This window comes from Chelonia mydas, chromosome 2 (genome assembly GCF_015237465.2).
Source record: "Chelonia mydas isolate rCheMyd1 chromosome 2, rCheMyd1.pri.v2, whole genome shotgun sequence".
NCBI classification, from domain to species: Eukaryota; Metazoa; Chordata; order Testudines; family Cheloniidae; genus Chelonia; species Chelonia mydas.
The window spans coordinates 197,289,433-197,304,246 of record NC_057850.1 but is presented as its reverse complement, the minus strand read 5'-3'; the positions used below and the strand labels follow the sequence as shown (position 1 = coordinate 197,304,246).

The window sequence follows — 14,814 nt, the reverse complement described above, 5'->3', positions numbered from 1 at the left end:
TACAGCTGATGGTTGAATCAAATGGTTAACTTGAACCTGCTCTGTCATCAGTGGTGCAAGTAAAATCCATGTCTTATCGGTAGTGGGGTAGGAAGGGGGAAGGGCACCAGCTCAGGGGAACATGTGACCTCCCCACGTGACCCTCCATGTGACTGCTCACCACCCAGCCCAGGGCCCCCATGCTCTCCCTGTTCCCTCCCCATATCCATCCCATGTTACCTGGGTGGGGGCTCTGTCCTCCTGTTGCACCAGAGACGGGGCTGGTGCGGGGGGGAGGGGAGTGAGGCTAGGGGCAGGCGGTACAGCCACTGATGTTCTGCTCCTTTCCCTGCCGCCCCTCCCAGTAGGGAAAGGAGTAGAACTCCCAGCCTCACCCCTCTCCTCCGGTATGCCGTAATGGCTATAAATAGCCATAAATAGGTACGGCTTACTGGCCTACTTGCACTGCTGTCTGTCATCATCAGCCTGAAAGGTGACACTGTGATGGGCCTATTAATTTTTTCTAAGAAAGGCCATTCTCTCTGCTTCTGTGTGTAGACCTGGGATATTTTCCTTCCCATCCCCCAGTTTATGTCCTGCTTCTTTAATCGCTACCTTTTACTCCGCAGTTTTCTTCCATCAACTTCAACTCACAATATGATATCATAGAATAGGCTGGTGTTCATTTATCATGCTTTCCCTGAGAAGCCAAGTGTTTGGTGTCAGTGAAGGAATTTGTGAAGTAAGGAGAAATGGGTATTGAGTTTTAAAAGGAGTTTAATGTCTTTGTATGTAGAGAATGTCTGGTTTGAGATGTGGAATCAGCATCTGCTTGGCTCTGTTTTCCATCCTTAGTCTTTCCTAAATGTTCTGTTCATAATGAACTGAGAGATGCGCAAACTTGTTAGTGGAGAATTTGTGGATTATTATTATCTGGTACTACTGATTGTTTTTACTTTTTTCCTCTTTCATTTTTGGGACACTGCACATATAGGACCATATCGTGTCCTATTTCTCCATCGGGTTTAAGGATGAATCAGTGCAAAGAGGCCAATTCCTTTAGGCTCCTTCACAGCAAGGAGGCATAATTGAAGTCCCCCCCTACTCCTCAGAAAGAAGGGATGCTCCTTTCATAACTCTCCTTTGGAATTAGACATCCCCCCCAACAGGGGTAAGAAGAGACATCGAGAAGGAGGGGTCATGGCCTTGTTTCCCTCACACAGAAGGAGTATGCTGCAAACACCAGTGTGGTGCAGCAGCAGATGTGTTCCATAGTATGCTACTGAGTTCAGTAAGTAATTCTCCTCTGAAGATACCCTCTGCACCACTCCCACTGCAGGGTGGTACCTCAGAGGCACTATGGGGCACAGAATGTTTAATGTAAACTTGCTTTCTGGGGAGAATAGGAATTTTTCCTGGCTTGTAAGTATGATTTCTACTCTTTACTCTTTTTAGTGAGATAATGAAAACAAGCTTTCCGAATGAATCACTGGCATCAGACAAATTTAGTCTGATCTTTGTCTTTTCCAAGAAGAAGTATTGGTGACAAGTACTTGTTGTAAACATAAGGAACATGCAGAAGCTTTGTTTCTTACACTGGCAGTTTGGGACAGCACTTGCAGCAGTAGAAAGATCAATTACACTTCATTATAAATCGACTTTGACTGTCTGGGCCAAATCCCGGCTGATCTATTATGAGGTTATTATTGATTGCTGTCTTGTTTGCAGTTTCTTTTATCAATGTGCTGCCACAAAGCTTGACATTAAAAGCTTCTTTTAATTGGAGGTGTTTATTGCACCAACCACAGTAGCCATAGTAAAAATACATTTTTGTTTACATGCATGTAGCTGAGTTTGATAAAATTATTGATATATATTACTCAGTTATTTATATGTTGATAATTATTTATATATATTACCCATTAATGCCAAAAGAATGACCCAAAGACAATTGGGTCAGGTGTGCAGGCTCTCAGCTAATTATCTGAAATATCTGTCTAGAATTAGAATAAATATTGTTTTGTCAGCATAACCAGTGCCAAAGAATATTGAAAAATTTCATATGAAATTAAAGGGATAGAAGAAGAAAAGTAAAAAGTGGGGGGAGGGGGAAGAAAGCTACTGTAATTATGCTTTACTGGAGACTTGCTCTTGACTGATATTTTTCCTCTCTGATAGCTAATCCAGGAGTAGTCTTTGGAAAACTTTACTCCTTGTGAAAGCTGTTTACTGGTTCACTAGCTAAGTCTCTTTTCCAATTGTATTTCCAATATATTGGTCAGCTGAAAACTGGAGTGTCTAACTTGCAGATGTTATAAAGCCTTGCTATTTAAGGAAAGTGGCAGAAGAGCACAATACTTGAACTTGGCAGAGGTGGGTGTTCCATCTCCCAGCTGTGTGATGGGGAGCTCGAAGCCCTTATACCACTGGTTGCAAACCTGTGGTTCTTGGCTGCTCACCTCCATTGCCTTACTAGACTAAGGATTTTCTGAAATTCTCCCACTGTTGCTCTTGCATTGTGCACTCTATCAGTGGCAGTAGTGTCTCCTGAAGTTCTTTCCAAATATCAACAGCATCAATCAATACAGCACAATCTTTCTGCAGTTTGTCCAGGGCTATGGAAATAAGTTTCAGTATATTCAGCTTATCTTCTACATTTCTCTTTAGTCCAATGTTGACTAGTTTGGCTGTGATAATTCCATCGATTTTTGTCACTGTGCAGGGTGGGGTCCCACTCCTGTCTTCTCCTCAGTCTACACAGCCTATTAGCAGAGCTTCAGTTGTTAATCACCAACATGTAGTTTATTTGCATTGGTCTTTCCACCAGTCTTTATTGATCCATATACCACACCACTTACAAAGTCAGTTCCTCTGACGAAAGGAATGAAGAGGAAAGGGATGAGATCTCTCCACCCAGATTCTTCTTGGTTCTGGCTCTACTAACCTGCCTTTCTCCCCCAGAACTTCCTTCCTATGCTGCCTTCCGCCCTCTGCATTAATGGACTAAGGTGTTAGTCCTCCCCAGCCCATTCTAATCCACTAATTAAGCACAGTCAGGGCCACATTGGGGGACTTAATTGGTGTTTAAGTGATCAGAGTGCTGGCTCAGCTCTTGATTCCCAGCATTCTGTCACAGTCACAATTTTCTTAATAAATTGTCCTCAGAATAGGCTAGTTCTTAATAAATAGCTCAAAAGAGTCAACCAAGAAATTCTGTCATACATCTTGGAGAATTGGTGTGGATCCTCCTGCTTGATTCAGTGAAGCTGAAGTTTCTGGAAATTTCAACAATATTTTTCCTTTATTCCTGAGTTGTACTTAAGTCTTTGGCTAAAAGATGCATGAAATCAGAACTGCACCCACATGTTATAAGTTTCAGGTTCCTTTAATTAACAACTTCTAGATTTCTTCTGATCTTTACTACATTTGCAGCATTTCTGTGTCAGAGCTGTGCACTTGACGCTTCAATTTTGTTCAGTTAGAGCTTTTACTGCTGCTACAAGTATGCTGCTGTGTGGGCACTTCCTGATGTGTTAATAGTTTCTGTAAAATAAACAAGCCCAGCTTCTGTTGTCACACCAGCACGTGTTATTGGATTGTGCACATCACTCCATCTGTCAAGACTCAGATTAACAAATTTCCTGTCAGTGTTTTTTGTATACTGTTCAGCTTTCTTCTCAGACACTGTGTTCAGCAAACTTCCAGAAAAGTCTGCTCTGCCAGGTGCAATGTAGCCTGGTCGTAACAATTGAACCATGTCAACGTGATGTTTGTTCTGAACAAGACGAAAGGGAGAATTTGTTGCCTAAATAAACTGAGGAATCTTTTAATCTCTGGAGTGTTGCTGGAATTTGCTGGTTCTGATTTTGAACTCATCCTTGGTTTTACTGGATGATGAAGAAAGTCGTTTTTTTGGGGCGGGAAGGAGGGTTGATACAGGTAATTTACTGTCTGACATACGTTAAGTTCCAGCACTACTGGCAGTATCAGCAGATAACTCTGAAGTTGTAGACATTGCAGATAATGGACCTCTCATGATGGACCCTGAAACAAAATGGTAAAAAAGTCATTCCTCCCAGGGCCAGGAGGAAGATAAGAAGTGACCCAGGGAGGGCAGCCTTGGTTGCCAGATCACTGGTAGTCCCAAAGGGCCCTGCATTGGAGCCTGGTGGAGTGGGAGGGCCTGGGCTTCCATACCAACACACCTCTGCTGTTCATGGGTTATAACCCTGATGACTAGGCCATGTTTCCTGACAAACCCCCAACTAAGGATGGTTAGAAATTGATGGAGAATGCAGGCACCTTTCCACCCCAAGGGTGGAGCCCTATTTAAAACAACGTGGATTGGTAGGTTGGCCATGATGGATTTAGAATGTTTGCTGAAATGGGTGATGGAGAAGCAGCAGCAGCAACAGCTTCTGCAGCAAATGGCTACTCAGCAGCAGTAGCTGGTTCAAGATTTAGGCGCCCAACAACAGGAACAGTAACAATGGGCCATACCTACTGGCACCATATCTAATGGTGCCAGTGCAGGCCACATATCGGGGCTTGGATGCTGAGTCTGCCCAGGACTACACCCAGGTGAGAGCAGCCATCTTGGACTACTTTGACATCATGGAGGAGACCTTCTGCCAGAGGTTCCAGGGGAAGAGGTACCCTCTGGGAGCCTGACTCCATGTCATCGCCCAGAAACTGAGACCTGTGTTGGAGGTGGCTAAAGCCAGAAACTGGGACCGGAGTAGAGGTGAGGTGACCGAACTCATTCTGGTGCAGCAGTTTGCCCCCTGCTGGAGACCTCATGGCACTGCCACACCCCACACAAAAAAAGCACAGTGGAGAGGGTCCTCCAAGCTGCCTAGCTTGGCTGTGGGACACAGCCAATCAGGGCCTAGCAGACTAGATTAAGAAGAGCTGCAGGGCCAGGGGGAGTTCAGTTCCTTGCTGGAGGTGTAGGAGTGTGGATGGTATGTGCTGGCTGGCAGAGCTACAGAACCCTGGACAGGGCAGTGCTGCCAGAAGCTGAGGAAAGTGAGAAGGAGCCCCGAGCTGGTTGCTGGTACTCCATTAGGACAAGGCCCCAAGGTAAGGGTGAAGATGGAGCGGGGCCACAGGGAAGTGGCCCAGGGAATTAGAGAAGATGTGTGACATAGTTAAAGGGACACAGCAGACAGCTGCGATCTACAGGGTCTCTGTGGTGGAACCCGGAGTAGTGGGTGGGCTCGGGTTCCCCCCACCCTCTATTAGCCGCCTGGGGGAAGTGGCCTGGACATTGAAGCACCCCAAAGGGGGAACTGAACTATAGTGGCACAACTGGAGATCTGTAGCCAGGAAGTCTCAAGAGGGTGAAGACATTGTCTCCAGGGAGGGAGCCCTGGGGCACCTGCTTTATGCCAGAGCAGCGACATCTGAGAGTGAGTGTGCAGGTGCATGCCCTAGGCCAAGGGGGTGCTCATGAGAAATGAGTGCACCGCGTTACAAGCCTCATGAAAGCGTTCCCGACAGTGTTCTTCTCCCAACCCAGAAGGACCTATCGCACGTACCACCACATCCAGACAGAACCAGGACTACTCCTCCGGGAGAATCCCCAGCCACTTCCCAGGAACATGTGTGAAGAAATCCAGACCATTTTGGAGATTGGGGTCATTGAAGAATCCCGAAGCAAGTGGCGAAGCCCCATCATTTTAGTCCCAAAGCTGGATGGCACTGTCTGGTTTTGCATCGACTTCAATGCTATCTGCAGATATGACACTTACCCCACGTCCCACGTGGATAAACTAGTAGGTTGGGCGAGGCTTAGTATATCACCACATTAGACTTAACGAAGGGGTATTGACAAATCCCACTCACTCCGTACTCACGAGAAAAAAACACCTTTGCCACTCGCTTTGGCCTCTATCAATTCTGAACTATGCCCTTCGTGACATTCCAACACCTCACATACCAGGTTCTGCAGCCACATAACTTGTATGCAGCAGCCTATTTAGATGATGTCATCATCTACAGCTGAACCTGGGAAGAATATCTGGCACAAATTGCTACCATGCTTCGGTCTCTACGGCAGGCTCAACTAACAGCGAACCCCAAAAAGTGTAAGATAGGGAAAGAAGCCACCTACCTCCGATACCCTTTTAGGAAAGGCCAGGTCTGGACTTTTATAGATAAAGTCCAGGCCATCAAAGCAGCCTCCCAAACAGCCACAAAGAAACAGATTTGGAATTTTTTGGGACTACTACTACTACTACTACTGCCAGTTTGTTTTGAGGTTTTCAGTAATAGCACACCTCTCACAGATCTGGTCATGAACAACAGTTCCAAAAGATACACTGGACCGAGGCCTGTGAAAAGGCCTTTCAAGAATTGAAAGAACTCCTACGTAAAGAAGTGGTCCTATTCAGTCCGGACTTCTCCAAATAATTCATTTTGCAGACCAGAAAGTCAATGTGGGACTGAGCACCGTCTTATCTCAAGAAATAAAGGGGGAGGAACACACCAAGCTCTATTTGAGCCATGGACTGTTTCCACGAGAATGGGCCAACTCTGTCATAGAGAAAGAGGACCTGGCAGTAAAATGAGCCATGGAGTCACTCCAATATTATCTCCTGGGAAACCCATTCAAGCTTGTCACTGACTATACACCTTTAGGCTGGTTAAATACCATGAAGAACACAAACCTCTGACTTATGTGTTGGTATCTGTCCCTCCATCCCTGTGCATTCCAAATTCAGCATCAGACCAGCAAAGCCCACCAGAATGGGCAGAACAATCTGATGGCCCCAGGTCCCCGGCTCCATTTTGAGGGGGAGTGTGTGTGATAGGGTGTACATACGGGGCAACAAGGGGTTAAAGAATTATTTTGGGCCCAACCAGCAGCGCCCCACCACATCTGCAACAAATGTTCCTTCTGGTAGAGGAATTAAAAGACACAGAAATAGCTCATTAGGTAGCAGATCTGGAAGAGAGCAGACTTGAAACCTGTGGCTCCAGCAGCACAGAGCAGAGGGAAGGCCGAAATCTCTAGGATAACTGCCCCAAAGGGCCCTCCCTGAAAGAAAGGGAGGACCCACCCCAGAAACAATTAGAGAGAGGAGCATTCCCCTCTCCCCCTCATATGGACCTTGGACATTGGTAATCCCTTTTTACTTTCTTGGTATGGACTATGCCAGCAGGGTAAAGCCTTGGACTGAGCTGGCCCAGGGCCGGGAGAAAAATAGGAAGTGGGCCAGGGAGGACAGCCTTGGTTTCCAGATCACTGGTAGCCCCAAAGGGCCGTGGGTTGGAGCCTGGTGGAGTGGGAGCGCCCAGGCTCCCCTACCAATACCTCCCTGCCAGTCATGGGCCATAGCCCTAACCACTAAGTCACACTTCCTGACCATCCCCTGAGTGAGGAGAGTTACAAAATGATATACTGGTAATTTATTTCACACCCAGTTTTATAGGGAAGATTATTATTATTAGAATTATCGAAATCTTTTTAATCCTTATCTCTAACAACATGGTAAACAGTTTGATTTTTTTTTAATGTTAAAATTCATAAATGCCAATTAAATTTCTTTAAACAGGAAATCTTCACTTAAGATATTTTGATTATATTGAGCAATTAAAAAATCATTTCAGAAGTCCAGTAGTAACAGAAAAAAATTAATTCATAAAGCCTCCCACAACAAACTAACATACCAATTATATTTTGAACAGAAATATTTTGAAATTCATAAGTAAGAGTAATCCACCCGAAACACAAATTTATGACAATAATCGAAGTTATCATTTACTAGCATAGCAATACATGGTAAGCAGTCCTTAAGATTGGTTCATAATACATTTACTAACTAGTTGACCCAGATAATTCAGAAATGTCCATGTCATCATCTTCAAAGTCATTGCTTTCTGATGAACATTTTTCATAATGTTGTTTCATTCTGATAGCCAGGCCTTGTATCTCTTTATTATTCACATTTGTTCCATTCTTCACATTTGGTGCACGTTTCTTTTTTACCTAGAAGTACAGGACTTTCTTGAAAATATTCCCAGATAGGGTGGTATTTGTGACCTGCACCTAAGGCAGTTATTTCCTCCAGTTCCCAGTCGTTGACAATACTAGAGGCTGCACTCTGAAGAATATTCCCCCTTCTTCCCAGAGTGTGCTGCTTGGACATCAGTGTTGCTCCTTGCTGGTTGCACACACAGGTCCTTTTCCCTTGTTACATAACTCCTTTGCCCCATCCCCACCCTACCCCCAGAAAAACAAAAGAACTAACAACAATCCAAGACTTTTGCTTTTGTAACTCATGTGCCTTTGCACTGCAGTCTTTTATTTGTTTAGAGAGGGAGAGGGAGGTATTGGAGAAGCTAATGGATTTCTGTTTGTTTGTATCTCAGTCTGTGTAAACATGCAAGGAGACTGAGCAAGGCCATTCATGAAGTGCCCAGAACCACCCAGAAGCAAGGGCTGATAGTTACTGGGCCTATCAGTGTTTTTCTATGAGCTAGAGAGTTTTTCGTTGTGGATGGAGTTATAAATATTCATAATTTGAGAACTGAACCAATGAGAGTTCAGGTCGGGAGAACCTATAAAATAGGAGTATGAGATCACCCAGGTGGGCTCAGTGGATGATCCTAATGATAAATGATAATGTCTCCTGGAGTCAGAGGCGAAATCTCAACACCTGTGATGACTTTTGCACCTAGTAGCACAGCCCCTGGTTCCCCCACATGATAAGCCCTTAATACAGTACATGACCTATTGTGCTTGATCTCAAAAGTTACATGTTTTTCTCCTTATTCTTTCTTCATGTAGAAAAGCAGCCTTTAACTTTCTTTATATAGAAAAGCAGTCTTCAACATATTCGTTTTATTTAACTGCTTAAGAGATTATAATAAGTTTAGGGCCATCCCTTAACATAGTTTGTATTAAATTTGGATTTCATTTTAAACTGGTCTATTTTTAAAAAGAAAAACTTCTTGTAATTTAAAGAACAAAATAAAACAATCCATTTAAATAAAAAATCAGCATTTCTCCCTGTAAAATCATTGATTTTTATCCACCTTGCCTAGGGAGGCCTGTGACATTCTTCATTAAAACTTACTTGAGATAAATAATATTGTGCAGTCCTGACCTTATATTTTCATGAAGTCATCATTTTGGCTTGGATACAAAAGAATTTGGTACATCAGATCAGTCTGGAAGATGAACAGTTCAGCAACCATATACATGTACTGCACTTTACTGAAGGGATGAGTGTGTATACTCTGAGGAGAGCAGGGGAGTAGTAGTTAAAAAAAAAAAAAGATGACATGAACCTTTCTTAAGATATCTTATTTTGCAAGTGTTATGTACTATTCCCAAAATCATTGTTAGGGGCTTGATCCTACTCCTATTGAAGGTTGAAGGACTGGCCCCTATATTTTTATTCTGTTAACATATCTATGTGGCCATTGTTTCATAGCAGCTGAAATCCATGTTGAGAATGTCAGCACTGCCACACAACCATCCCATAATTGCTTCTCAGACTGGACCTATCACATTCAGATCCAGCATCTTCTGGGAACACTGAGTGAAGCTTGATGTGTGCAAGAACTTTGCAGTAATATCCCTTTCATAATGATCCTGTGATGCAGTGCTTATTCATTCTGAAAAATGTTCTAATTTTTGTCTATGTGAGGTTTCTGTTGCAATATACTTTGATGGAAGAAGATGGCAGGAGTGGAAAATGATTGGAATGTTCAGCTCTCTGTTTGGGGCGGGAAGGAAGACTGCCTCTGTGCCTCAGTGCTTGCTTCCCGTCTTGTACCCTAGCAACGTTTGGAAATAATTGTTAGTTTTGGTATATCCAAGTTTTCTCCTAGACATGTTTTACCTTAGTTACTTCTGTAGCATGTTAACCAGAATCAGTCAGTCAAACAATTGTTAGAGAATGTTATGACCAAGGTTTGACTCAGAACAGAAGCTACAAAAAAATTGTTGTTTTGGAATGTCTGAGTCTCATAGCAGACTCAACCTTCCAATATGAAACGGTTGGCCAGACTGGAGCTCATGTGTCATTTCTACATCGACCCACTTTTTCCACTTCTGTCTGCTCAAGCAAGAGACGGTATTGTTGGTCCTCAGCTCATTAAATTAGCTGTTGTCTGAACTAACCTAATGAACTGACCCTATGTTCTTTCTAAAATGTAGGCAAATAAAAGGGAGCAACATATTTGCACACAATTTTGTGCCTGAACCTGCCCCCACTGAGCTCAGTTAAAAACTTCTGTTGATGTCAGTGAGAGCAGGATTGGTCCCATAACTCCCACTGAAATAAATGGGAGCAGAATTGACCCTTAACCTATCCATAGCAAAAATTAACAACTTTGCTTAATTACATTAGGTTTTCTTTAAATATAGCCAGTGCATGTGTTTTCAAAGAAGGCTGAAGACTAGAAACAAGCCATTATTGCCCTCGAAGGAGATATTTTAAACTAAAGTCAGTTTCATATCAGAATAATTTTAATGACCTACAAAAGCAGTTTCACAAGTTTTCTTCACGCTTTGTGAATACATTTACTGAAAGATCTGGCAGTTTTCAGGCCAATCTAATTTTTCAAGTCAAAGTTACCAAGTACTTTAAATAGGGCTTTGTAGTAGAATCTGATTGCAACTTTTACCTCTCCATGATACATGAGTACTTATGCAACTATTTTGTTAAATTCCCTTCCAGCTGTGAAATTAAACTAATTTACCTCATCTACTTTGCTGTTACGGTATATAAATAAAAAGAGCATATTGATTTAAGAATTTCTATTTATCTTTGACTTGCCTCCTTTCTCTGACTCCTTGACATCATTGCATTGCCTCAAAGTCTCAGGAGCAGTTTTATCAAGCTTCTGAGACTTGTTCCCCACTTTTCTTGAAAGAGATTATTAAGCTGTTTCTGAATATTAGTGAGTCTGATCTGCATATATAAATTTGTGTTCTTGAAGGGAAGCAGAACACAGACAGATTTTCTGAGTGTAAGACATAGCTGAGTTTGGGCCAGAATTAATATGATGTAGGTATTATGAGAGTAATGTTGCTTAAATATAAACATATGGCAGTAAGCTAATATATTATAACACCAATATTTCTCAAAGCTGTTCCAGAACAAAACATTTTGAATGGGCAACACAGTTTCTCTGTTGTGACATAATTACAGTCTGTTGCATGTTTGAGCTCTGTCACAGAAGGGATTCTAGAGTGAAAGAATTGTTGATAACAGGAGAGAAAGCTTAAAAGTTTGAAAACCATCCATGCAAGACAAGTCCGCATTTTAGCTATCTTTGCTGTACCAGTATTATAGGCAACAATACATACAATTGTAGGTTGATTTTTCTTTTTAATTTGGTAAGAGGGAATCTTTTTACTAGTTATTACCCATAGTGAGCTTTGGCATTTTCCATTGTTATCAGTGAGAACAGTATTGGGGGCCATAACGCCTACTAAAATAAATGGGAGCAAAATTGGGCTCAATCCTTGTTCCAAAGACACTCAGTCTAAAAATAGACAAAAGGTGCCATATCAAAGTAGAGTGATGAGATAGTGATTGGCCATGTCTTGGTAATACAATGCTACGTTAAAATGATGCTGTTTTTCTCCTTAAGCTTGCTGTTGCCAGTCAACAAGTTTCCTATAAGCATCAGGGCAGACATGTCTCTTCAGAGGGATTTGAACATTGCAAGGTAGTGGTGTTGCTGATGAGCTCAGGAAGGGGTTCTCTGCATCGGATCTGGTATGAAGACAGTATAGAGACAGTTGTGGGAGAAGCAGACAAACGTTGTATAGAGGGAGGAAAGGGGAACAAAATAAGGGTAGCGTTATGGAGTTATATAGAAGACAGTGACAACAAACTTGACCTTGATGCAGTGGGAGATAGTGTCGGGATTCAAAGACAGGGTGACATGGATAAAAAATTAAGCAAGGAAGATAGTCATTAGTGGGTGAGTTTTGTAATGTCTGGAGCGGGAGTCATGTGGGCATTGGGGTGGCGTACATTGATGAAGATGGGAAATGATGAGGAACTGAACTTATGACCATAATGACGAGTTAAAAACCATTTGATACTAAACACTGATGGCTGAGAGGTTTAGAATGTAGGATTTGTTGTTGGTACAAAACTAAGATGATGTTTGTCTTACATTGAGGTAGATTTTCAAAGAGATGAATGGATTTTTAGTTACATGACATCTCTTGTCTTAAAAACTTCAACTTAAAAACTTACCAATTTTGCCTTACATAAGTATATATGGTTACTTTCGTATCTGTAGTATTCCCTTTTACTTCCTCTTATATACTACACAGAATACCTGGAATTCAGTAAATATTTATGTAAGTTATTTAAATCATTATCTAAGGCAACTGGTAGGTTTTTATGAGTAATCATCTTATTAACTCAAACTGCTCCTAACAGAACACTTGCCCTATTCTGTTCACAAACTGCTCTTTAGGAAAAACCCCATATGTGCTTTTAATTGGACTGTACAGCTGTAAGTTAGATTGTCACTTGTTGTTGTATATTGGCATTCTGATTAAAACAGTGTCCACACATTCTCAGGGAATCATTTCCAAGGTAATTTTCATTTTTCAAATCGACAGGATTCTCCTCACAGGGAGCGGTGCGGTCTTGTTTCAGCTAGTTAGTAAAATAACATGTTCTGGTATTGCAAGGCTATTTGTGATTTAAATCAGCTATGTCTTGGTTCCTAGTGTTCAAGCCCATTACAGAAGCAAACAAACACACACTTCATGACATGCATGTTGAAACAACTGGCAAATTCCTTGTCTTTCAAGGACATCTGTAGAGCAGATAAATTGTAATTTCTAACTGTTGCTGAAAACATATCACTAGTGATGAACACCATGAAACAAAATACTCTTACAGCTTTCTCAGGACAAATTGGGAATAAACAGCTTGCAGTGATTCTCAGAAAGGCTGTTTGGGATGACATACAATATTTGGGATGTTACAGCTTTCTCTTGGTTAAAGTATGACTCTCTTTAAAATGTTAGCATCTTCAGTATACAGTACTTAATTATCTAGTAATCAGTTTAATTTTATTTATCCAGCAACTTTTACCTCCATGGGTGCCAAATGTAAGTTTATGTACAATAAATAGTCCAACAGGGGAATTATCAGCACTAATATTTCAAATGCAGCTTAGTTAAGGTAGATATAAATTTTTTCCTCCTTATTTAGTGTTGTGATATGCATTTTATTTTTTTCTTTTTAAAGGACTTCTGGAATCTAATCAGAAATCAAGACAATTTTATTTTTCAAAATTAAGTAGAGGTAACTAGGAATGGGAGAATTAGTTGTATAAAATGAATAACCCAATCTGAAATAATGGGTTCCAGACTCTAGAACAGAACTCTACAGTTGTGGTTCATGTTCTGTTTAGTTCTGCCTTAAACATGAGATCTGAGCTGCTGCATATTTCTTTGTATTTTAACATATGTACCTTATAACCTTGTAGTCCTAGAAGAAGGGCCAGAATTACTTTCAAATAATAATCTTTAGTTTGTCTAGCCCAGCTTTCTGTTTCGCTGGAAGTAAAAGTTACAGTTAAATTTCTGTGGTATGGTCTATGTCAATGCGGACATCAGGTTCTTCCTCCTCACTCACTGTGAAAGGCAAGAAGATCACCTGTTGTGACCCAGAATCTAAGGCTTTCTCCTCTTTTTCTCCAGTTTGATTCATCCCTTGCTCAAAGCAACATGCAAAAGGAGGCCTCAGCTTCTCTCAAACTGAAAACACGTAAAAATAAAAGTGGGTGAAGGAACCCCTCCTCAGCTGTGCCTGTTGAAGTAACTCTTTCCCGGGTGGATTACCTTAAGGGTTTTTTTTTGCTGTAGAGCTTATGCAGATGCCTGTTGAGCACAGGGAACGTGTTTTCTCAGGAAAAAGAAAATTCCATGTAAATATGCATTAGCAGCAGGTAAAACGTAGAACCTGAATCACTAAAACAATTTCTGTCTGGCAGAGACAGCAGTGAACAAGCTTTGCAGCAAAGCTGCTGCCTAGCATTCCTTATACCTTTCACCAGGCACTATTGACTCGAAGTGCAGGCGACTATGGATGCACCCCTGATTACAGAGCACCAAATTTGTTAAAGTATTTAGGTGCCTAACTCCCATTGATTTCTGTGGGAGTTAGGCGCTTACATACCTTTACAAATCTGGCCCTGATTGCGTAGAGCAGGGCTTCCATAAGAAACTCTGTCTGGAACGAGCTAGTGAAGAAGTCAGTGGTTTCCTTTCTTTCTGCTCCTTCACCTTCCAACTCCCTCTTCTAGTTTGGCCTTGAGTCTCTTGTTCTTCCTCTATAGGATGTTTTCTCTCTACAGATCAAACCACAAAAAGGCAATTATAAGGAACAAATCTGGAAAAGCAGAGGGAGAGTACACAGAGAACAGAAAATATTGGATGGTGATTGGTTGTCATCCTGAATGTCTGGGTGAGGAGGAGGAAACAGCATCCAGGTTGTCTTGACCAAACTATAGAAATGTGAATTAGCTGGTAAATAGGAATATATTTCCCCTTTCCTTTGACAAACAGTGGGCTAATGGTAAACCACAATGTGTTTTGTTAACCTCTTCACAAATCCCAAACCACCAGGACCACATTCTTCCTTCCTTCATGTTAAATTTGGAGCATCCCTCTGCCTTGTACCAACAAGGAAAACAAAGTTATGCAAAAACTAATAATAGATATTGAAATAATATTTGTGGCTTCAAAACTAAATATTCCAGAGTTTAAGCACATATCTTTCAAAGATACAACTGTACCAATAATTATTAATATTTTAAGACAATTTTATAAATATATGT

The 14,814-nt window shown here is 41.6% G+C and overlaps 1 protein-coding gene across 4 annotated transcripts in view; it reads left to right on the top strand.

Moving 5' to 3' along the window:
- Nucleotides 1-14,814, top strand: part of PLCL2 (phospholipase C like 2) — a 191,132-nt gene that overhangs the window by 135,371 nt on the left and 40,947 nt on the right. The window lies entirely within an intron of this gene.